Below are 24,873 nucleotides of genomic sequence, written 5' to 3' on the forward strand. Positions count from 1 at the left end.
AGAACAAAACTGGAGGCATCACAATCCCAGATTTCAAGACATACTACAAAGGTGTAGTAATCAAAACAGTATGGTACTGGCACACTAGACACATAGATCAATGGAACAGGATAGAGAACCCAGAATCAAACCCACAATTATATGTTCAATTAATTTTCAACAAAAGAGTCAAGAATATGCAATGGGAAAAAGCCTCTTCTACAAATGGTGTTGGGAAAACTGGACAGCTACTTGCAGAAGAATGAAACTGGCCTCTTTTATACACCATACACAAAAATTAACTCAAAATAAATTAAAGATCTAAGTGAGAGACCTGAAATAATAAAAATCCTAGAAGACAGCATGGGCAGTAATTTCTCTGACATTGACAAAATCAACATTTTTCTAGAGACGTCTCATGAGGCAGGGGAAATAAAAGCAAAAATAAACCATTGGGGACACACCAAAATAAAAAGCTTCTGCACAGCAAAGGAAACCATCAGCACAATAAAAGGCAGCCTATGGAATGGGAGAAGATATTTACAAATGACATATCTGATAAGGAGGCAGAATACAAAATAGATACAGGGGCAGAAGACATGAACAGACATTTCTCCAAAGAAGACATCCAGATGGCCAAGAGACACATGAAAAGATGTTCAACATCACTTATCATCAGGGAAATGCAAATCAAAACCATAATGATGTATCACTTTACAACTGTCAGGATGGCTAAAATCAACAACACAAGAAACAGGTGTTGGCGAGGAGGTGGTGAAAGGGGAACCCTCTTGCCCTGTTAATGGGAATGCTAACTGGTGTAGCCACTGTAGAAAATAATATGGAGGTTTCTTTAAAAAATTACAAATAGGGGGACCTGGGTGGCTCAGCCGATTAGGCATACGACTCTTGATTTCAGCTCAGGTCATGATCTCAGTTCGTGAGCTCAAGCCCCACATCAGTTGCAGCGCCTGCTTGGGATTCTCTCTCTCCCTCTCTCTCTCTGCCCCTTCCCTGCTTGCTCTCTCTCTCTCTTTTAAAAAAGTAAATGAATAAACAACACAAACCTTAAAAAATTACAAATAGAATTCCCATCTGATCCAGTAATTCAACTCTTGGGTATTTATCCAAAGAATACAAAACACTAATTCAGAAAGATATATGCACCCCTATGTTTACTGAAGTATTATTTACAACCAAATTATGGAAGCAACCCAAGTATCCATGGACTGATGAATGGATAAAGAAGATGTGGCATATGTATAGAGTGGAATATTACTCAGCCATAAAAAGAATGAAATCTTGCCATTTGCAACAACATGGATGGAGCTACAGAGTATAAAACTAAGTGAAGTCAGTCAAAGACAAATATCACATGATTTCACTCACGTGGAATTTGTGGATTTCACTCATGTGGAACAAACAAACAAAAGAGACAAACCAAAAAACAGATTCTTAACTGTAGAGAACTATGGTTGCCAGTGGGGAGGTGGGTAAGGGGATGGGTGAAATAGGTGATGGGGATTAAAAGTAGAATTATCACGGGGTGTCTGGGTGGCTCAGTTGGTTAAGTGTCCAACTCTTGATTTTACTTTAGGTCATGATCTTGCAGTTCAGGAGTTTGAGCCCCGTGTGGGGCTCTGTGCTGATAGCATGGAGTGTGCTTGGGATTCTTTCTCTTTCTTCCTCTCTCTCTGTCCTTCCCCCCACCTCAAAATAAATGAACTTTTTATTATTTTTTTAACGTTTTTTTTAAAATTTATTTTTGAGACAGAGAGAGACAGAGCAGGAGCAGCGGAGGGGCAGAGAGAGAGGGAGACACAGAATCCGAAGCAGGCTCCAGGCTCTGAGCTGTCAGCACAGAGCCCGATGTGGGGCTGGAACTCACTGACTATGAAATCATGACCTGAGCTGAAGTCGGATGCTTAACCGGCTGAGCCACCCAGGCACCCCTAAATAAACTTTTTAAGAAAGGAGTACAGGGGCGCCTGGGTGGCGCAGTCGGTTAAGCGTCCGACTTCAGCCAGGTCACGATCTCGCGGTCCGTGGGTTCGAGCCCCGCGTCGGGCTCTGGGCTGATGGCTCAGAGCCTGGAGCCTGTTTCCGATTCTGTGTCTCCCTCTCTCTCTGCCCCTCCCCCGTTCATGCTCTGTCTCTCTCTGTCCCAAAAAAAAAAAAAAAAAAAAACGTTGAAAAAAAATAAAATAAAAAAGTAGTACAATTATAGTGATGAGCACTGAGTAATGTATAGAATTGCTGAATCACTATATTGTACACCTAAAACTAATATAACGTATGTATATACCGGAATTAAATAAATGTATATATATGTATATATGGGTTTCTCGGTTACAAGTCACTTCACTTCTCTAAGCCTCTTAGACGTGTCACGTGAAAAGACAAGAGACATCGCGCGCCCAAAACAAAAGGTGCAGGTGAAGAAGCAGCCATATTTCTACACTGAGGAGGTCTGTGCAGACCCATAGCCTCTCCCACTCCTTTAGGACCTGCTTCAGGTTCTCCAACTCTTGGGTCAGGTGCGTGTTTAACTCTGTGATGAACACACTAAAGGTGTGGAAGTGGTGAGAGACGAGTGCAGATTCCGGTGCGTCCTTGGGGCTTCCAGTTTGTCCTGGCTTCCCCCGCTCACATCCCCACCACCCATTCCAGCAAGAAACACAGAATGACAGCCTCGCATAGACAGTGCAACCGGCTTTTATACTGTATACAATCAAATCCCTCTAATAAACCCATTACAGTGTTTCTTTCTATAGTGGCTCAGCTGGTTTGAACAAACCTGGACTGATACATTTGGGTTAGAATGTTTTTGTTCTTATTTTTTACTGTTACAAAAAGTGCCACTGTCGACACTCAGGTCTGTGCCTCCTGGTGCACTTGGGCAAGAATTCCCCTACGGTAGGTACCTAAGAGTGCATATCGCTGGATTGTTGGGTATTCGAATGTTCGACTTTATGAGATAATGCCAAGTTCCATTTTAGAGCATTTGTGCCAATTTATATACTCACACCGGCATTGCTTAGGAGCTGCCCTTGATACAAGTCTTCACAATGACTTTGTGGAGTAGTATTTCTTAATTTTAGCCCATCTGGAGAGTATAATATGGTTTCTGACTGTCATCTTAATTAACATTTATGGAATTATTAGTGAGGGTGGAGAATATAATTTTATGTTTCTATTCCCTATATTTCCTCTTCGGCAAAATGATGACCCATGACTTTTACCCATGTTCTGTGGCATTGTGGGATGTTTAACTATTGATATACAGAGGGAGTTCTTTATATATGATGGGAACAAGTGCTTTAGGGTCAGATGCACCGGTGTGCTGGAGCTGGTTTGGCCAAGAGCAATTTTGTGCATTTCCATCTCTTCCTCACTCTGTATCTAGTGACATCACATTGGTAGCTTGAAAGTGGCCTTGATGGGATTATCTGCTCCACGGAAATCATCCAACCCTACAAGTCACGGACAGCTAGCTTTTAAACATTGATTGGCACACCACTGATTATACATGTTGCAAATATCTGCTATTGGTTTGTGGCTTGTCTACAGAGTCTTTTGTGGGGTCTTTTGAAGAAATGAAATCCTTAGTTTTGAATGTCTTAAAATCTGATAGGGTGAGTCCTTCTACCTTATTCTCCTCTAAGAGTCTTTGTTATTTTATATTTTGATCTTTGTTCATCTATACAAGTTTTAGAATCAGCTTATCAGTTTGAGGAGGAAACCATTAGGATTTGGAATTAAATTACATTGAATCTATAGATCAGAATGGGGAGGACTGACAGAGTTCTTCCTATTGAAGACCCTTCACCATTTATTTATTTATTTGAGAGAGAGAGAGAGACCATGCGTGCAAGCAGGGGAGGTGCAGAGAGAGAGGGAGAGGCAGAGAGAGAGAGTCTTAAGTAGGCTCCACACTCACTCAGCACAGAGCCCAATGTGGGCTTGATCCCACACCCCTGGGGTCATGACTTGAGCCAAAATCAAGGGTCAGATGCTTAACCAACTGAGCCACCCAGGTGCCCCACCATTTATTTCTGTAAAAGGTCTTCTCTGATGTTATTTGAATAGGGTTTTAGAATTTATTCCATGCAGGTCTTATACTACTTTCTCATTGGATGTAGCTAATTTTCTTTAATTCTTATTGCAAACTGTGTTTTTCCCTAAAATTATATCTCTGTTTGTTGCCAGTGTTTAGAAATGATATCTGAGGGGTGCCTGGCTGGCTCCATCAGTAAAGCATGAGGCTCTTGATCTCGGGGTCATGAGTTCAATCCCCACGTTGGGAGTAGAGTTTACTTTAAAAAAATAAATTAAATAAAAAAAGAAATTATATATGATTGAGTGTATTGGTCTTCTATTCAATCATGTACTGAGCTCTGTTATTTCCAATCATTTGCCTTTAGATCCTTTGGGACTTCCTATGTAGACAATTATATCTTTTTTTTTTTTAATTTTTTTTTCAACGTTTATTTATTTTTGGGACAGAGAGAGACAGAGCATGAACGGGGGAGGGGCAGAGAGAGAGGGAGACACAGAATCGGAAACAGTCTCCAGGCTCTGAGCCATCAGCCCAGAGCCCGACGCGGGGCTCGAACTCACGGACCGCGAGATCGTGACCTGGCTGAAGTCGGACACTAAACCGACTGCGCCACCCAGGCGCCCCGACAATTATATCTTTATAAATAAAGATTACTCTAATACATCTACCTTTTACTGCCTTTTCCCATTAATTATTTTTAATGTTTATTTTTGAGAGAGACAGAGAGACAGAGAGAGAGAGAGAGAGAGAGAATGTGGGCAGGGGAGGGGCAGAGAGAAAGGGAGACAGAGAATGTAAAGCGGGTTCCACACTGTCAGCACACAGCCTGATGCGGGGCTCAAACCCATGAACTGTGAGATCATGGCCTGAGCAGACGTCGGACCCTCAGCTGGCTGAGCCACCCAGGCACCCCATGCTTTCTCCCATCTTTGAGTTTTGTTACTTCTTTTTCCTGTCTTACTGCACTTGTTAGGAAATCCAGTATAATCCTGAATAGAAGCAAATGGGCTTCTTTATCTTCTTCCTGATTTTTTAGGGACTGCTTCTCTTTTTTTCAACACTAGTATTGTTTGTTGCATCTTTTGAGATGACTGTGTGTTTTTCCCCTTTAATTTGTTAATGTACTGAATTATAATTGTATATTCTCTAGTGTTTAACTACCCTTTCATTTCTGAAAAAAAAAAAACAAAAACCCAGCGCGTTTGTGATGTATTGTGTTTTTTTGTTTTTTTGTTTTAATTTTTTTTTCAACGTTTATTTATTTTTGGGACAGAGAGAGACAGAGCATGAACGGGGGAGGGGCAGAGAGAGAGGGAGACACAGAATCGGAAACAGGCTCCAGGCTCTGAGCCATCAGCCCAGAGCCCGACGCGGGGCTCGAACTCACGGACCGTGAGATCGTGACCTGGCTGAAGTCGGAAGCTTAACCGACTGCGCCCCTGTATTGTGTTTTTAAAATAAACTCCTTGGTTTGTTTTATTGGCATTTTATTTGAATTTTATAGCTATGCTTTTGGTTGGGATTGGTCCCTGATGTTTCTTTATTGTACTGTCCTTACTTAATCTTGACACCAAGGTTACATTAATCTCAGAAAATCAGCTGTGTCGTATTCCCTCTTTTTCTGTTGAGACAGTTTTAACGATTGGAGTGATATCTTCCTTAAAAACCTGTTGTACGTCATCTGTGAAAACATGTGAACTTAATATTTCCTTTCTGGGAAGACTTTAAAATATTGAGTATGCTTCTTCAATAGCTAAAAGGCAATTTGGGTTCTCTATTTTTGAGTAAGCTTTGATGTTATAATTTTTTAGGAATTTGTCCATTTCACTTAAATTTTCAAATGTTTGACCTCAATGCACACAATTTAAAAAATCTCCGCCTTATCTTCGGTTATGTGCCTTCCACCCAAATGTTGCTTGTCCTTTCTCTCTTTTTTTTTCTTGTTCCATCTCAGCAGAGATTTCCCTATAAGACAGAATTTGTACTTTATTAACTCTCTCTTTTGCATCTTTGTTTACTTTTTAAAAACATTTGTTTATTTTTGAGAAGACAGAGACAGAGCACAAGGGGGAGGGGCAGAGACGGAGACTCAGAATCCAGAGCAGCCTCTAGGCTCTGAGCTGTCAGTGCAGAGCGTGACGTGGGGTTCGAACCCACAAACCATGAGATCATGATCTCAGCCAAAGTCAGACGCTCAACTGACCGAGCCACCCAGGTGCCCCGCATCTTTGTTAACTTTTGCCATGAACTTCTATTTTTGTCTTTACTATGTACTTCCTTCTACTTTTTTTCCCCCCATTGGTCTTTTCGTAATTTCTTAAGTTGAACACATAGCTAACTAACTCTCAACTTTCTTCCTTTCTACAATTAGCATTTAAATTAATAAACTGCCTTCCAAGGACAACTTTAGCTATATCCTACAGGACACGGTAGGTAGTATTTTCATTATCATTCAGTTTTTAGTGTGTTTACATTTCTATGACCCTTTGTTCTTTGACACATGAGTTATTTATAAGTGTGTTTCAATTATTTTCAAACATGTGGGGAATTTTACAAAATTATCTTTTGTTATTTGGCTGACCCACCAGGCAGGCAGTCATTCTTAACAGGTGCCTGTGTGTCCTTGTAAAGATACTCAATGCATTTGCAAGCATAGATCAAGACATATGTCTTCTTTTGTAAAGAGGCACAATGTGAGCATTCTATAACGTTGGACTGGATCTTTTTTCCTATTTAATGGTGTACCTTAGAATGGTTCTTCTGCGCCTCTATAGATATACCTCTTTTTTTTCTGACTGCTCAAGATAACACTGCATAGGTGTTCTGTAACTGCTTTACCAGTCCTCTCTCAGGACACGTTGCAGTTACTTTCCATCTTCTGCTGTGTGTACAATGTTGCAATGAGGGTTCCTTCGCAGGCATTTTTATCCCTGTGTATGATTAGGTGCATAGGATGAATCCCTAGGAGTCGAATCACTGGCTCAAACAGAATGCATTTTGACACATGTTGCCACATTGTTCCTAAAGCCGGTGCACCTATTTATATTCTCATCATATAATTGAGTGTTCATTTTCCTCCCAGAAACACCAGAGGGTTTGCTTACTGTCAATCTGATGAGCAAAAAGAATACTCTGTCATCGCATTAATTTTTCTATTAAGGAAAAAAGATCACAAAAGTTGTTTTAAAAATCTTTGGGAGTTCAGAGGAGGAAGCAGGGACTCCCAGCCCTGTGTGCCCATTACAACCCCTGGGGATCTTTGTTTTTTTAAGTTTATTTATTTTGAGAGAGACAGAGCAAGTGGGGGAGGGGCAGAGAGCGAGAGGGACAAAGAAAGAAAATCCCAAGCAGCCTTCGTGCTGCCAGTGCATAGCCCGATGTGGGACTCGAACCCATGAAGCTTGGAGATCATGACCTGAGCCGAAACCAAGGGTAGGGCACTCAACCAACTGAGCCACCCAGGCGCCCCAAAACCTCTGTGGATCTTAAAACCAAAACTAAACCCAAAAATCAATGCCTGAGTCTCATCTCCGCCCAATTAAGTTAGAATCTAAGACTAGGAGATTCACTGCAGTAAGGACATATGAGCAGGGTGGTGGCAAAGCTGAAACGTGGGCTTATGGAAGATTGACAGTCTTAGATCGTGTGCTGCTTACCTCTAAGTTTATGTAATGATTTGAAACACAGGACAATATCATAACTACTTAGTGCAAAACTGAATTTAAGTGAATTTCCACTATCTCTTTAGAGGAAAACACAACAAATATTCTGTGTCTCAAAATGATTATTCTCTACCTTTAGGGGATAAGATCATTCACCAAGTGGGTATGATTCACAGTGAAAACGGCTCACGCACGCCAGTGTTGTTGGAGCCCAGAGCCTGGCTCGCGATAGAATTCCCCTAAAATGAGACTGTGCTGAGGACAGTGAGGCATCGCTTTGCCACTAGATGGGGCTATGGGTTGTGATTTCAAAGAACTAAGTAGCGTTTGAAAGGGAGAGGCTTAGAAACCTTCTCTAATCCTCGCTTCTTGTTTTTTCTTTTTTTTAATGTTTCTTTATTTTAGAGAGAGAGAAAGAAAGAGAGAGAGAGGGAGACAGAGCATGAGTGGGGGAGGGGCAGAGAGAGAGGGAGACACAGAATCCGAAGCAGGCTCCAGGCTCTGAGCCATCAGCACAGAGCCCAGCGCAGGGCTGGAAACCACCAACCGTGAGATCATGACCTGAGCTGAAGCCAGAAGCTTAAACGACTGAGCCACCCAGGTGCCACATCTCGCTTCATGTTTTATTTTTCTCTCTCTGGGTTCAGGTGACCACTTACTCCTGTTGTCCCTTGGGGCCTAGGCATGGTAATGGTTCCCCTCTGTAGCTGGCCTAAGGGTGGGCACATCACATCCTCTGTTGGGTGCCTTAGCCCTGTCACACCTTTGTAGATCATTCTTTGTTAAACCCCCTTTGATTACACCTGTTGAGTATGCTGTGTATTTCCTGCTGGCTTTCCTAACTGGTAAAGGTTCTCTCCTGATGTCTCTCTTGGCCATCCATCCAGTGCTCCTGAAGCAGCTAATTCTATAGGTTTCCTGTAAGTTTGCCTGTACAAATATAAAGATATATATTCCTATCACCCCTATTTGTTCAAATTGTGGCATTTTATATACCCAGCTGTGTACCATGGTCTCTGTGTGTGTAAAACAATCTATTCTAGAAATCACTCTATAGCAGTACATAGAGATCTACCTCACCTCCTTTTTTATGACTGCTTTATATTCCATTTTATGGGTGTACAATCTTTTTTTTTTAATCCAGTTTCCTATCAAGAGATATTTAGGTTGTTTCCAGCTATTAGCTATTACAAGCATTGCTATAAGGAATAAACTTGTATATGGGTCATTTCTCCTTCTTTTATGTATGAGGAAAATGAAACAGAAAGAGATTAAGTGAATTGCCCAAGGTTAATTCTGGGCAGAGTCCATATCATCGCACTCACTAGTTAGCAGGATGAGACCGCAGTGAATTTGCACAATGGAATCGGAACTTTGCTTAGAGTCCCCTCACCTCACCCCCCAATTTACTACATATTTCAACCCTTATGCTTTCATTCCCAGGAGAGTGGTTACAAGAACGGATTCTAGAGCCCCCACCCAGGGGATGTTTCCTGCTACATTGCTAACTGGCTGCGTGACCTTGAACAACTCAGCCTCCCAATATCTGTTTTCTCACTTATAAAATACTTCCTGCCTCATGGTGCTGGGAAAAACATTTAGTATTTGGAGCAGCGCCTGGCACACAGAAAGAGCTATGTGAGCACTGGTTCTATGAGTGGTGTTATTAGCGTTCAAGTACAACATGAGAGAGCTAACTCATTGTGTCTCATCAATAGGTCACCTTCAAAACTGAGATCACCTGAGATGATCAGATTGCTTCTTTTTTTTTTTTTTTTTACATTTATTTATTTTTGAGAGACAGAGTGAGACAGAGCATGAGTGGAGGAGGGTCAGAGAGAGAGGGAGACAGAATCCTAAGCAGGCTCCCGGCTCTGAGCTGTTAGCACAGAGCCTGATGAGGGGCTCGAACCCACGAACCACGAGATCATGACCTGAGCCAAAGTCGGATACTTACTCGACTGAGCCACCCAGGTGCTGCTCAGATTGCTTCTTAAGAGCAGATGTGGATAAAGAAAGATTGTGGATAAATAAATATTAGGGAACTGGGGACCTGAAATGGATCCTAAAAGAGAAAGGGGTTTCTAAAGATAACTTTGCCCACTTCACAATTTCGTTTTGATTTTCCTGCTCACATTGACTTAAAACAAGTCTATCTGCCTTCTGGACAACCTCCCCGAGTATCTTACAGTTTCCAAACCAGACTCACTGTTCACAAGCCCTCCACTGTCCGCCACCCTTTACCAATAAACCAGCCCCTGTCTTCCTCTTGCTGTCCCACAGCACATTTGAATGAGTCAATTAAAAAAATCTCAGATTCATCTTGACTGCTGCCTTTCGCATCCTTCATGGCAAATTTGTTAGCAAGCCCTCTAAATTTTTTCTTAATATTTCAACTTCATTCCCAGCCATCTCTCTATCTCCTCTGAGACCAACCTTAAATTAGACTCTTATTATTTCTATGCGCCACTAACCCTAACCCTAACCTAGTTCTAATCCTTAATTCATGAAAGTTATAATCTGGAGAAAGTCAGACATTAAGCACATGAGGATATGAGAGTACCTGAGATGACCAGATCACTTCTTAAGAGCTGATGTGGGGGCGCCTGGGTGGCGCAGTCGGTTAAGCAGCCGACTTCAGCCAGGTCACGATCTCGCGGTCCGTGAGTTCGAGCCCCGCGTCGGGCTCTGGGCTGATGGCTCAGAGCCTGGAGCCTGTTTCCGATTCTGTGTCTCCCTCTCTCTCTGACCCTCCCCCGTTCATGCTCTGTCTCTCTCTGTCCCAAAAATAAATAAACATTGAAAAAAAAAAAATTAAAAAAAAAAAAAAAAAAAAAAAAAAAAGAGCTGATGTGGGAGTGCCTGGGTGGCTCAGTCGGTTGAGCTTCCAACTTCAGCTCAGGTCATGAACTCATGGTTTGTGAGTTCGAGCCCCACATCAGGCTCTGTGCTGACAGCTCAGAGCCTGGAGCCTGCTTCGGATTCTATGTGTGTGTGTCTCTCTCTGCCCCTCCCCTGCTTGTACTCTGTCTCTCCCTCTCTCTCAAAAATAAATAAACATTACAAAAAAAAAAAAAAAGCAGATGTGGATGAAGAAAGATGGGCAAAATATTAGGGAACTGGGGACCTGAAATGGATCCTAAAAGAGAAAGGGGTTTCAAAGGTTACTTCCAATAACTGGTTATCTAAAATAACACAGATAACTGGTTGAGGATAACGGGGATGTTGTTTTCTGCTCTAGCCTCCCATGAAAGGAAGAGCAGAAACCTAGGCTTTCTGTCTTGGGGCTCAGGGCTTCCTAGCCTCAGGGTCACATTTTTGCCCTTGCTTTAAAAGTCTCTGGGATGATAAGAACTGGAGATGGGAGGTGAAGAGGAAAAGAGGTGGCCTGGCCCTAAGGAGGAGGGAGAATGGACGAGACTGGCATGAATAGGGAGCTGGGGGCAACAGGCCTGTGGCAGGCTCTGTAAGCATTGGGGATCTGCCTACACTTTCACACAGGGCTCCAGGGCAAGGGGATGTCTGTGATGGCCCGCTCTGAGCACTGGGACCCCAAAAGCAGTGGCAAGAATCCCTTGTGGCAGACTTGTGACCAAGAGAGAACCTGTGCGGGGGCCTACCTGCACCCTGCCAAGGGTAATAGAGCCCGACAGATGCCCAAGGACCAGCCAGCGACGGGGAGTAAGTGGCACCACAGCTAAGAGACCAACGTCTGGCCTCTCCTCCATTTTCACTGCACTGGGTAGACCCTAGGGCCCTAGAATGAGCCATTTTGGGGTTGAGGTGGTAACTGAGATTTCCTCTGTGCAAGACAATCAAGTGCCGACTTCACGTCACGAGCCTTATTCCACGAGCCGTTTCTAGAAGGCCAGAGAGGCAAAATAATTTCTGTTCTTTTGTTTCGTAAAATAAAATAAGTCCTAAAGACTGTGTGTGTTTATATACATATATATATTATACAAATTATATATATAGTTATACAAATTATATATAAATATTTATATAATATATATGTTTACATTTATGTGTGTGTGTGTATATATATATATATATATATATATATATATACTATACTTATTTATTTTGAGACAGAGAGTGTGAGTGGGGGAGGGGCAAAGAGAGAGGGGCGGGGGGACACAGAATCTGAAGCAGGCTCTGTGCTAACAGCAAAGAGCACGATGTGGGGCTTGAACCCACAAACTGTGAGATCGTGACCTGAGCCGAAGTCAGACGTTTAACCGACGGAGCCACCCAGATGCCTTCAGGAAATACGTATTTTTAAAGTCACAAATGAGTTGTGTTCTCATGAATGTGCCTCGAGTCCCCCATGGGGCTCAGTCTCCTTATCTGTAAAATGTGGGGGATGATGTTGAACCTCCATCCCAGCTCTGCTATCTCAAGGTTTTGTGTTGTCTCATCCACACACACCGACTCAAACATATCTGGTGCTTAAATCAAAGTTTGAAGTTTGCAGTTTCAGTACTCAGCTTCAAGGCAATTGCAAACCACAGAGCAAGAAATTTAGCAGCCTACTATGAGGCATCCAAAGGAGATACATCACTTCAGATTTCTTTTGAGAAACAGGTAAAGAAGCTGAGAAAGAAGAGGTAAGTAAGAAGGAAAAATGCTATGGAAGAAATGTCTTAGAAGTAACAAAATATCCAGAGCTAATCTTTCTTTCAAGAGGATACATGTGAATTGCCTGATAAATAATGTGTTTGGTTTCTCTATTTTCCTGAATGGATTTTTCTTTTTTCTCTTTTCTTTTTCTTTTTTTCCCCTTTTCTTCTTTCTTTTCCTTCCTTCCTTCCTTCCTTCCTTCCTTCCTTCCTTCCTTCCTTCCTTCCTTCCTTCCTTCCTTCCTTCTGTGTGTGTGCACGCACCTGTGTCAACCTTAAAAGATATCTTAGTATCTAAGAAGGTGCTTTCTGCTTTCATCCAAAATGTAGAGACAGTACACAAGTGTGTCCAAACCTTTCTAATCTGTTTTAGAACAAAAAGTCACATTACAGATCAGGAAATTTGCACTGTCATTCAGTGACAGTGTAATGATCAACGGTCACATACTGTCTTAATGTTTGAATTTCACGTTTAACACTTCTGGATTATTGCACTGACACAATTCCCCCAGTCCTCAGAGTTAAGAACATAGCCTGCATCTGATTCACTTGATGAATATATGAACAAAGCTTTTCATATGCTGATTTTCTCTATGGCTTTTGAAAAGCTATAGTAGGATACTAGGAAGATTGTGCTGGTTGGTGGCATTTGGAGGGACCTTTCCTTTTTGAACTCTTTTATGATTTCCAAATTTTTGCAAAATGACATGTAATTTTTAAAATAATAACATATGCAACCTGGCTGACTTGTTTAGGGAAAAAAAAGAGACATTAACTAGTCTGCATTCCTTCTAGAAATGACACAGGGAATAAGTACATGAAGTCCGCATTTTTTATTGCCTTAAAAAGAGGAAACTTTATTTTTATTCAATTCTTGCCTCAAGTACAGCCAGTAGATTCTTAGGCAGTTATCAGTGTTAAGTCTCATGATGGTGATGTATCAGAAAGACCATCTCTCTTTTATTTTGGGGGTGATTACACATCATCTGATCATTAAGTTCATCCTAGATAACAAGACCAGAAAGTCCCTTAGGTGAAAAATTATGGCCCAAAATGCTGCCCATGCACTTTCTGATTGCCACACTAGCTGGAGGCAAGGAGATCCGGGATTCAATTCTGGTAAGAGATAAACGGGGATTTAGATATCTTACCCTACTTTCCCTTCTGTGTGTGTGTCTGTGTGTGTGTGTGTTTAATTTATTTAGGTTTTATTTTGAATAACATTTTATCCTGAAGTCACATGATAACATGCAGCTCTCAAGACTCTCAGTTCCCCTTACTGCAAAACCACGCTTGCATGTTCAGAAACCGCCTTTAACGAGAAGAAGATGCTATAAGAAGGTAGAGTCCAGGTTGGGTTTCTGCAGGGTATTGGTATGTTGCTCAGAGGAATCTCTTTTAGAGTTGCAGGGTGAAATTCTGGATATGCTGGCTGAGGATTGTTAGAACCGCGGTTGTTTATTTCATCATCAATAGCAGCTGTAAACTCCCTGCAACTCCAGCACCTACCTCATTTCCCAGGGCATCTCACAGTCCCAGGAAGAGAGAGGGTGTCTGAGGCTGAGCCCCAACTCCAGGAAGCTTACGGTCTTGTCAAAGCCACACTCACAGGAAAACAACTGAGGAGCTCTCACACACCAGATCACACGAGCCCCACCTACAAGACTGCACGGAGAGGCCCCTTCGTCTGGGCCAGGCCTCTGTCCACAAAAACCAGGCCCTTAGCTATCAGGGGAGCCTCGCGTTCACAATCTAGCACATTCTGCTTGGTTTCTGAGTTGAGCCCCCCAGGTGAATTCATAGTTTTGCCATCAACTCTTCTTGTTCCCAGGATGTCCTTTCTGCTGTAGAAACCGCTGCTTTCGGGGCGCCTGGGTGGCGCAGTCGGTTGAGCGTCCGACTTCAGCCAGGTCACGATCTCACGGTCCGTGAGTTCGAGCCCCGCGTCGGGCTCTGGGCTGATGGCTCAGAGCCTGGAGCCTGTTTCCAATTCTGTGTCTCCCTCTCTCTCTGCCCCTCGCCCGTTCATGCTCTGTCTCTCTCTGTCCCAAAAATAAATAAACATTGAAAAAAAAAATTTAAAAAAAAAAAAAAAAAAAAAAAAAAAAAAAGAAACCGCTGCTTTCAATAACCTCTAAAGCTCATGACCAAATGATATCTTCAGAGTCCCCCTCATCTTCCCCTAGATCTGAAAAGACATGGCAATTGGGCACTGACTGTGGGCAGCCTATTTCTTTGCTCATTCTGATAAGCTTTCTACAGTGGCCTTTACATCTCTTTTCACTAATACTTATTATAATCCTTATAGTAAAATGGGGGCTTTGAGGACCTGGCCTTTCTAGCAGCATGTGAGCAAATCCCAGATCTCTCTCTCTCTCTCTCTCTCTCTCGAGAGAGAGAGAGAGAGAGAGAGAAGGGGGAGGGAGGGAGGGAGCAAGTGAGTGAGGGGCAGAGAGAGAGAGAGAATCTTATGAGGGGCAGACAGAGAGAGAGGTGGGGGAGAGAGGGAGAGGGAGAGGGAGAGGGAGAGGGAGAGAGAGAGAGAGAGAGAGAGAAGCGGGGCTCACCCAAAGCAGGGCTTGTGTTTCACCTGATACGGGCCTTGAGCTCACCCAATGCGGGCCTCAAGCTCACCTGATGTGGGACCCGAACTCACAAATTGTGAGATCATGACCTGAGCCAAATTAGATGCTTAATGGACTGAGCCACCCAGGTGCCCACAAACCCCAGATCTGTTGCTCATAGTTTAGTTGATTTACCATTAGAACCAAATGAAATTACCGTCTGCACATTCCTCTCTGTAGTAGCCCTTCATTTCTTTCTCTCATCTCTCAACAAACATTTCACTCAATACAGTACAGTGACAGGCACTGGGCTAGGAGATAGAAATGGAAACATGAATGAGATCCTGCGCCTGGTAGAAAAGACAATCAGCCCCTATGGCACCTTTATGTGATTTGGAAAAAGTCACCCCTTCCTCCTGGTGGGGGCAGCTCTGTGCCAGTGCTCAGGAATAATAAGTGGAGAACAGAATGGACTTCAGCCTCCTCTTGTCTCCTTGGTTAAGGACACTTGTGTGGGGCATAACCTGAGCAACCTTAGGGTACAGACCAGGAAATGTAAATAGCATATTATGTGTGATGAGCACAGAGGAGAGAGGACCTGAATGCCTGGGAGGTTGGGGAATTGGGAGGGTTCCATGGAAGATGTTACATGTGAGCTGAGACATGAAGGAGCTCATCCAGTGAAGGGGGGTGAAGGGCAGAGAGATGTACAAAGCCACACAGGTTTGAAGATCATGCCGTATCTGGGGCTCCGCAAGTCATTGATGATGTCCAGAGTGTCCAGCAGGTGCATGGGTGTGGAGATGGCTTGATAAGTATTGAAGCTGGAAGACACTTAGAGCAATGATCTAGGACCTAAACTCTAGGTCCTTGCTACTCGAAGTCTGGTTCCCCTTAGGGTAGCTTTGGCATCACCAGACAAATTGTTAGAAGTGTGGAATCCTGGGTCCCACCCAAGACCTACTGAATCAGGAACTGCATTTTAACAAGCTCTTAGAGAAGGAGGGTTTCAAGATGGCTGCATAGGAAGATCCTGTGCTCCCCTCTTTTACCTCTGAAAATGGTGTGAAAACTAGGTGACTTCTCCCCACAACAAAGGATAAAAGGACAACATCAAAATGGATGGAGGGACAGAATATGATCTTGGCGAAAAAATACCATCCCCAGTGTGGGGACATACAACAGGGAGGGATCAAGAACATTCCATCCAAAAGCAGCAGAGTTCACATTCTTAAGTACACACAGTACCATCTCCAGGATCGATGACCTGTTCAGCAAAACAAAACAAATCTCAATAGATTCCAGACGATTGAAATCATATCAAGCATCTTTTCTGACCACAATGATTTGAAACTAGAAATCAATTACAAGAAGAAAACTGGAAAAGTCACAAATACAAGGAGATTAAACAACATACTAATGAACAAGCATTGGAGAAATCAAAGAAATCAAAGGAGAAATTAAAAAATACCCAGAGATAAATGAAAACAGAAAAATGACATACTAAAATCTATGGGATACAGCAAAAGAGTTTCTAAGAGGGAAGTTCACTGCAATACAGGCTTATCTCAAGAAACAAGAAAAATCTCAAACAAACAATCTAACTTTCTACTTAAAGGAACTAGAAAAAGAAGAACAAATGAAATCCAAAGTTAGTAGAAGGAAGGGAATAGTAAAGATCAGAGTGGAAATCAATGCAATAGAGACTAAAAAGATAATAGAAAAGATCAGCAAAGGGGCGCCTGGGTGGCGCAGTCGGTTAAGCGTCCGACTTCAGCCAGGTCACGATCTCGCGGTCCGGGAGTTCGAGCCCCGCGTCAGGCTCTGGGCTGATGGCTCGGAGCCTGGAGCCTGTTTCCGATTCTGTGTCTCCCTCTCTCTCTGCCCCTCCCCCGTTCATGCTCTGTCTCTCTCTGTCGCAAAAATAAATAAACATTGAAAAAAAATTTTTTAAAAAAATAAAAAAAAAAAAAAAAAGAAAAGATCAGCAAATTAAGAGCTGGTGCTTTGAAAAGATAAACCTGACAAAAGTCTTTAGCTAGACTAACCAAGAGAAGAGAGAGAGAGGGCTCAAATAAAATCAGAAATGAAAAAGGAGTTACAACTGATACCACAGAAATACAAAGGATTACAATAGACTTCTATGAACAATTATACATCAACACATTGGACAGCCTAGAAGGGAGAAATTCCTAGAAACATACAATCTTTCAAGACTGAATTAGGAAGAAGTAGAAAATTTGAAGAGACTGATTACTAGAAAGGAGATTGAATCAGTGATCACACAAAAGTCCAGGACAAGACAGCTTCACTGGTGAATTCTACCAAATATTCAAAGAACATTTAATACCTACCCTTCTCAAAATCATCCAAAAAACTGCAGAGGAGGGAATGCTCTTAAACTCATTTTATGAGGCCAGCATTGCCCTGACATCAAAAACAGACAAGGCCACCACAAAAAATAAAAAAGAAAGAAAATTACAAGACAGCTGATGAACATAGGTGCAAAATCCTCAACAAAATACAAGCAAACAGAATTCAACAATACATTAAAAGGATTCTACACCATGATCAAGTGGGATTTACTCCAGGGATGCAAGGATGTTTCAGCATTTGTAAACCAATGGACATGATACACCACATTAACAAAATCAAATATAAAAATCCTATGGTAATCTTAGTAGATGCAGAAAGTGTACTTGGCAAAATTCAACATCCATTTAGGATTAAAAACATTCAACAAATGTTTTTTGTTGGTAGCTCAACATAATAAAGGCTTTATATGACAAACCCACAGGTAGCATCATACTCAATAGTGAAAGGCTGAAAGCTTTTCCTCTAAGGTCAGGAACAAGACAAGGATGCCTGCCATCCTCACTTTTATTCAGCATAGTATTGGAAGTCCTAGATACACCAGTTAGGCAACAAAAAGAAATAAAAGGCATCCAAATTGGAAAGGAAGAAGTAAAATTGTCACTATTTGCAGACGACATGATGCTATATATAGAAAAGCCTAGAGACTCTAACAACAACAACAAAAATGTCAGAACTAGTAAGACGAGTTCAGTAAAGTTGCAGAATACAAAATTAATAATAAAAATTGTTGTGTTTCTATTTTTTTTTAATATATGAAATTTATTGTCAAATTGGTTTCCATACAACACCCAGTGCTCATCCCAAAAGGTGCCCTCCTCAATGCCCATCACCCACCCTCTCCTCCCTCCCACCCCCCATCAACCCTTAGTTTGTTCTCAGTTTTTAACAGTCTCTTATGCTTTGGCTCTCTCCCACTCTAACCTCTTTTTTTTTCTTTTTTCCTTCCCCTCCCCCATGGGTTCCTGTTAAGTTTCTCAGGATCCACATAAGAGCGAAAAATTATTGTGTTTCTATACTCTAACAACAAAATAAAAGAGAAATCAAGAAAACAATCTCAAAATTGCGTCAAAAAGATTAAAATATCTAGGACTCAATTTAACCAAGGACGTGAAAGGCTTGTACGCTGAAAACTAGAAGACGGTCATGAACGAAGTTGAGGAAGACACTAACGGAAAGATATTCCACTGTCACAGACTGGAAGAATTAATACTGTGAAGACGTCCATACTACCCAAAGCAACTGACAGATTGAATGCAATCCCTATCAAAATTCTGATATCATTTTTCCCAGAACTAGAAGGAATGATTCCAAAATATGTGTGGAACCACAAAAAAACCCTGAATAGCCAAATCAATACTGAGAAAGAACAACACAGTCAGAGGTATCACACTCCTGGATTTGAAACTATACTACAAAGCTATAATAATCAACACAGTGTGGTACTGGCATGACAACAGACACATAGATCAATGGAACAGAATAGAGAACCCAGATGTAAGCCCATGCACGTATGGCAATTAATTTATGACAAAGGAGGCAAGAACATACACTAGGAAGAGTATCTTCAATAAATAGTGTTGGGAAAACTAAACAGCTACATTCAAAAGAATGAAACTGGAAAACTTAGGCTGTAAGCTCCATGACATTGATCTTACGATTTTTTTTTTTTTTTTTTTTGGATCTGACTCCAATGGGAAGACAAAAAAAGCAAAAATAAACAAATGTAACTGCATCAAACTAAAAAGCTCCTGTACGTTGAGGGAAACCATCAATAAAACAAAAAAGCAACCTACTGAATGGGAGAAAATATTTGGTCAACGTATATCCAATAAGAGTTTGATATCTAAAGTATATAAAGAACTCATACAAATCAATAGCAAAAACCCACACAACCTGATAAAAAAAAAAAAAAAAAGGCAGAGCATCTGAATAGGCATTTTTCCAAAGCAGACATACAGATGGCCAGCAGGCACATGAAAAGATGCTCAACATCGGGGAAATGCAAATCAAAACCACAATGAGATATCATTTTACATCTATCAGAATGGCTAAAATAAAAAAATACAAGAAATAACAAGGGTTGGTGAGGATGTGGAGAAAAAGGAACCCTCCTACACTGTTGGTGGGTAAATCGGTGCAGCCCCTATGGAAAGCAATATTGAATTTCCTCAAAAAAATTAAAAATAGAGCTACCATATGACCCAGCAATTCCACTTCTGGGTATCTATCTGCAGAAAGCAGAAACACTAATTCAAAAAGATATGTGCCCCCTTATGTTCATTGCAGCATTATTTACAATGGCCAAGATACGGAAACAATGTAAGGGTCCGTAGATAGATGAATGGATAAAGAAGGTGCATATGTACACCCCCCCCCCCCAACGAATATTACTCAGCCATAAAAAGAATGAAATCTTGTCATTTGGGACAACATGGAGAGATGTAGTCATAAGTCAGACATAGAAAGACAAATACCACATGATTTCACTTTTATATGTAATTTTGAAAACAAAATAAGCAAAACCAAACCAAACTCAGACTCACAGACACAGAGAACAGGTTGCATGGTGTCAGACGGAGGGGGGTTTTGGTGGGGCAAAATGGGTGAAGTGGATCAAACAGTACAAACTTCCAGTTATAAAATTTCTAAGTCTTGGGGATATAATGTATAGCCTGGGGCATAGAGTTAATAACACTGTATCAACTTTGGATGGTGACAGATGGTAACTACGCTAAGGAAGGAGATCATTTACAACATATACAAATGTCAAACCACCGTGTGGTACCCCTGAAAGTAATATAATATTGTATGTCAAGTATACTTCACTAATGATATAAAAAAGCCCCCACCCCCCAGTGGTGCATGTGCACATTAAATCTGAGTAGCTCTGGTTTTAGGAAGAGTAACAAGAGTAAGGGTTTGCTTTGAAGGCATATTTTCTAGATATTATGAAACGTGGAGTTTCCCTTTACACTGTCACAAATCTACCATCAGCAGATTTCACCATCAGGGTGCCTCAGTGATATTAAGTATGATTCATCATTGTGGAAAACAGGGACATGAATTTAATTTGCACATGAGCACCAGCAAACTGAAACAGAAGGAAGAGAATGCAGACTTCTCCCCTCCCCTTTTCCTTTTTCATCTTGCCAATGAGGCTTGCTTTATCTTGAGCCTTTGCCTGGGAGGTGCGGAAATGTGTGCCTAAGTCTAGCCAGCACTGAGGCTGGAAAGATGAACCGACCCAGAAGCCTTCAGCCTGGAGATGGTGTCTGCACCATCCTGGATCAGCTGGAAAAAATGGAAATAACTCTAAAAAGATCCTAGAGGGGTGCCTGGGTGGCTCAGTCGGTTGAGCATCCGACTCGCACCTCGTGAGTTCAGGGCCTGCGTCGGGCTCTGTGCTGACAGCTAGGAGCCTGGAGCCTGCTTCGGATTCTGTGTCTCCCTCTCTCTCTGCCCCTAACCCACTCGCATTCTGTCTCTGCCTCTCTCAAAAATAAATAAACATTAAAAAAATTAAAAACAAATACAAATAAATAAATAGATGCTAGGAAGAAAGTAAGGCGAGGGTTATCTCTACCCAGCCTCCCTCATGTCTTCTTTTTTTCCCTTTGCCCATTCATTCATGCAACTGTTCAATTATTGACCATAGATATTAAGCACCTACTGTTTGCCAGGGACTGATATCTTCATATTCCTAGTAACTACAGAGCTTTCTACACACTTCCAGATCGCCCAAGAGATCCTTTACCAAAGCTTCGACAAGCTGCTGTCTTTCCTATGCTAGACTCTCCCTCCAGCCCCAGGTGGCTCATGGCGACAGTAGGAACAATGGAAGCTGGCAGGCTCTGAGGTTTCTGTTCTATGCTCTGCCCTCTGTGTATGGGCTTCTCTAATTCTTTTTCTCCAAAAAGAATCCTGAGGGGGAAAACATCCAGGTACAAATGGAGTTTCTGCATCTGCAGCAGACTATTTCTGTACTTAACTGAGGGATTAGCTCTGGGTTTTGTGTGTTTTAGCCACTGAGGTCAGAATGGGGTGAACGAGGAACAATGAACGAATTTCTCTCAAAAGAAGGACGGGTTGAAGAGCAAGTCTGAGGTGCACAGAAGGGACCTTTGGGGAGGGGAAGCAAAAGAGAAGTAACGCTTTCCCCCTAACCTGTTTCTGGGAAGTCAGCATAGAAACCCCTTGAGGGCCATCATGGTATCATCACCCTGTGGTAGAAAAGCGTGTGACCACAAAACAGAGATGGCAAAGGAGAGATATACTGGGTGGTATGGGGGTATCTGCTTTGACTTTTAAATCTAATTGTACGATAGGACTGCAGAAAGGCCACTTTGGACGCTTACCATGAGCTGGTACTCTGCTCTGTCTTCCTCCTTCCCACTGGTTATATGGTTCCTCTAACGCTGCGGGTGCAGGCTAGGAAAAGGGGAAGGCAGGGGGAGAGACATGCAAATATCAGGGTCCTAGCCTCCAGCCTCCACATGCAAATTTCATCTTCGAGATGGAAAGTAACGGCCGTGCTCAGTTCTATACCAATCACTGGAAAGAAAATATCATCTAGCTGTCTTCACCTCTCTTCTTTCCTTCAGAACGTCTGTAGTAACTGAAGATTGCTTTAAGCAGACCCTGGGTTGCTTGAGTTAAAACAGAAAAAGAAAAAAAGGACGAAAAAAGGCAAAAAGCGAAAGAGGAAAATATAACCTGCAATTAATAGGCAGCTCAGAAGCAACCAGGGTAAGGCTGTTGTAAATGAACATGAGGCGATATGGGGTGCTTCTCAGAGTGGGGTCCGTGCGTTTGTGCGCATCCACAGATGGTTACGGGCCTGCAAAGGCCGTGTGGCCAGTGCGTTCTGAGAGGGAGGGCTGTGAATGATCAAACTGTGGGACGTTTACACACAAACGTGGTTTTGCTTGGCATGTAGGATAGGTTTTCAGCCTCAACTCTTCGGGCTACACGTGTAGAACAACCTGTGCTTGAAACAAAGGATTTGTATCAACCTTCCAGGCACCTGCTTGAGTGCCTGGGACAGACAGATGCGGTCCCTTCACTCCTCTAGCCCATTTTGCTGGTGATCTGCCTGAAACTGCCGTTTGCCACTTTTTTTTTCCTTTGTGACCGTTGTCTGAGTAAGGGGAAGTGTCTTGAACCTGAGTCCCCGGAGCTCAGATTCTGTTACAACCGGAAGTGAGTGTCTCTGAGCGATAACCACGTATATGCGCTTGGAAGTGGTAAGCATTTCTCCCAGGACATTTTACTTCTTCATTGTGTTTGGCTTAGACTCGCTCTAAAATACATTTTCCTTTGTGGTTTGTGTAAAAAAAATTTGCAGGTAGCTAAACATGCACGTGGGCCCCGGGCTCTTCCCTACTTACCAGTTACGTTACTTGGGACATAGGATTTTCAGCTTTTGTTTCTCATCAGAAAAATGAGGATAATCCTACCTATCATGCCAAATTGCCCTAAGGGATTAAATGAGATAATTTATGCAGAACAGCCCACACAGTGGTTAGCACAACAGACTTCCTTCTGTGTCCACTTCTTTACTTTCACTCGGGCACCAGGTCCCAAGAGAAGCATGGATGGAAGAGACCCATGGATGGTAGGTATGGAAGGGAAAGAGAGGGACGGAAGGAAATAGGCTTGGGTTGACAATCTCCAGTCCATCCAGGTCAGCTAGCTCAGGACACTTGTATCCCAGCATGTGAAATAATTTGCATTTAAAAATTTTTTTGAAATGTTTACTTATTTTTGAGAGAGAGAGGGAGAGAGAGACAGAGCACGAGCAGGGGAGGGTAGAGAGAGAGAGGGAGACACAGAATCCAAAGCAGGCTCCAGATTCTGAGCTGTCAGCACAGAGCCCGATGTGGGGCTCGAGCTCACGAACTGTGAGATCATGACCTGAGCTGAAGTCAGATGCCTAATGACTGAGCCACCAAGGCGCCCCAATAACTTGCATTTAATAATATTAATATTAATAAAATAATATTAATATCAACAAAATAATATTTTAATATTATTTGAGTGAGTGGAGAGTGAGTTGTTCTGGCTTCAGATCTGGAAATGTGCCCAGTGGCCTGGTATCATGGAAGTGTGCCCAGTAATCATTCAAGACACCCACAAGGACAAATGTGCCATGGAGATAGTCAGCCTTTAAAGGGTCACACTTCTAATTAATGCCCAAATCACTCTGAGCTTTATCCTCTCCTGTGACTGCAAGAAAGCTGGTCTCTGGTTTCTCCTCCTCAAGGATTTCTGGTAATTCCCAAAGAACGCTTACTTCAGCCAATTATCTGGGGCCCCAATGGTGGTGCATCTTGTAATTCCCCACAACAGAGAACAGACTGTAACACATAACATAATTTTACTGAAGGAGATGTGAGAATAATAGAGAGAAATAATAATGCAGAAAAGTAAAATACTAAACTGGGCCCTCCAAAACTTGTACCCTTGCCTCAAAGGAAATGTTTTCCCCCTCAGTCCCCATCTTACTGCCGTTAATGAAGCCTTGCTTCCCAGACCCCCAGAAAATCCAGGGGTCACAGTTGTACTACAGCAAAGACAACGTTTTCACATAGTCAGTGTGTTTATGTTCAATGCCTTCTGTGGATGCAGCAGGTGACGGATAAATATTTGTTAAATGAGTGAATGAATGAATGAATGAATGAATGAAAGAACATATGGTCTCAACCTTCCCCATTCCAGTTAGGATCTTGGTTGAATATTTATGTGATTAAAACTAATTATTAAGGGTTTTTTTTTCCCCTCATGGAATCATCAATCTGAAAGGTAAATTTTAAAGTTTCTTTCTAGAAAAAGAAATCTGGTGACTTGGAAATAGCAACTTCTCTCCACCTCCGCATCCCAATGTCCTATTTGTAGCAATTAAGATTTCATGAAATATTTGCCCCCAGTTTAAGCTGGGGTACCTCATGACACAGGGCACTTTCTGTTAAGAGCATTATTTCCTGAAAATCCCAGGATTTTCACTTCTGCGTGAAGGCTGGCTGAGCTGACTCTGTTGTCCCACAATACAGTTTTTAAGACAAATTATTCTACTAGTGGCTAATCATCCATTAAGCTTTGGCTATTTGGCTACATACTAACTGGGGTGGGTACATTGCTATGTTATCCTTAATCCTCTCAATAATGCTGCTGGGTAAGACTGCTGATTTCACATGTGAGGAGACCGAGGGTCAGAGAATGAGTGACCTGTCCATGGTTACCTAGCTGGTCAGTGGCAGAGCTGGCTTCAACTCAAGCCTGCATCTATAGGTCTCAAGTCAGGTTGGAAAAGGTCATATAAACTCAACTGGGAAATTATATGAAATTACCTCCTATTTCCCCCTTTCCCCATGATATTCTGCTATGCATCCCTCATGGTTGTGTTATCTCTGCAGAAGGAAGCCATTGTTACTGACGGACAGTGTTTAATTATCCTCCAGTGTTTTGGGGTAAAAGTCTGCTTTTACAGCATGCTGCTGCTCTTATCTGGAGCCTCTGTCTGAGGCTCCAAAAGAAAGTCACTGAGGAATTCTAGCTCTTCAGCCCTACCAGTTTTGCCCAGGGGGACTCCATACTTATGGAAATGATTGCCTGAA

General features: G+C 42.2%; 1 protein-coding gene across 3 annotated transcripts in view; it reads right to left on the minus strand.

Moving 5' to 3' along the window:
• PDCD1LG2 (programmed cell death 1 ligand 2) overlaps nt 1–24,873 on the minus strand; it is a 103,030-nt gene that overhangs the window by 8,644 nt on the left and 69,513 nt on the right. The window contains exon 8 of one of the 3 annotated variants that reach the window (XM_086684876.1): nt 8,392–8,631. The exons of the other annotated variants lie outside the window; for them this stretch is intronic. The gene's annotated coding sequence lies outside the window, so the exon portion shown is untranslated. Of the gene's footprint in view, nt 1–8,391; nt 8,632–24,873 lie in introns of those variants that run through there. 3 annotated transcript variants of the gene reach the window in all.

This window comes from Puma concolor, chromosome D4 (assembly GCF_028749965.1).
Source record: "Puma concolor isolate L17-30 chromosome D4, mPumCon1.1.hap2, whole genome shotgun sequence".
In the NCBI taxonomy this organism is placed as follows: domain Eukaryota; kingdom Metazoa; phylum Chordata; class Mammalia; order Carnivora; family Felidae; genus Puma; species Puma concolor.